Source organism: Limulus polyphemus, unplaced genomic scaffold (genome assembly GCF_000517525.1).
Source record: "Limulus polyphemus unplaced genomic scaffold, Limulus_polyphemus-2.1.2 Scaffold2550, whole genome shotgun sequence".
Taxonomy (NCBI): domain Eukaryota; kingdom Metazoa; phylum Arthropoda; class Merostomata; order Xiphosura; family Limulidae; genus Limulus; species Limulus polyphemus.
The window spans coordinates 15,331-16,131 of NW_013668160.1; positions in this window are offsets into that span (position 1 = coordinate 15,331).

The window sequence follows — 801 nt, forward strand, 5'->3', positions numbered from 1 at the left end:
AAATTTATTATGCTTTTCTTTAATATTATACCTTGTACACTTTGTGAGCAAACCTGGATTTTTACTTTTCTTTCTATAAGGAATATGTTTATTTTAAAGAATTTTCCATATTTGATCATTGTCTCCAAATAACTCAGTTGCCCAATTCACAACAGTTTGTAATAATATGTACGAGACTAAAGTTATGTCACACTATATTGATTCAAACGTATATATTAAATACTTGTTGACAAATCGAAAAATTCTATTACACTATAACCTATAGTTTTCTTAGCTCATCAAAGCATTAAATGCATTTTTCGCAAATGAACATAACCAAAAAAGCGTAAGTATTTCGCAAAGTTCAGTAGAAAATATATCATAATGTAAACAGTTGTTGTCAATAAAAAAGCTCTTGACTAAATGTCTCAATTTTATTGTTTTTCGCAATACAAGAAAAGACACATGAAATTATTTTATAAATCCAACACATTTACCGTTTATCATTACAGAATATACTCTACGACAATTATGTAAAACTACAGACTTGACAAGATTCACAGACACTGAAACATTTATTAATAAAACTTCAATATTAGTGTTACGTCTCCGTTCGTTAATTGATTTTCCGTAAATTCGTTCCGACGACACAAGTCCTTTCTTAAGTAAAACTGGTTTATTCTTTCCGAATACAACTTTACGATACACTCAACTTCAACAGTCGCTCTGTAACAAACGCTATAGGGAGGTTCGCCGAAGTACTTTGTGACGTTATGTATGTAAGTAATATGCCATTGTGGCTGATCGTACATCACATTTACC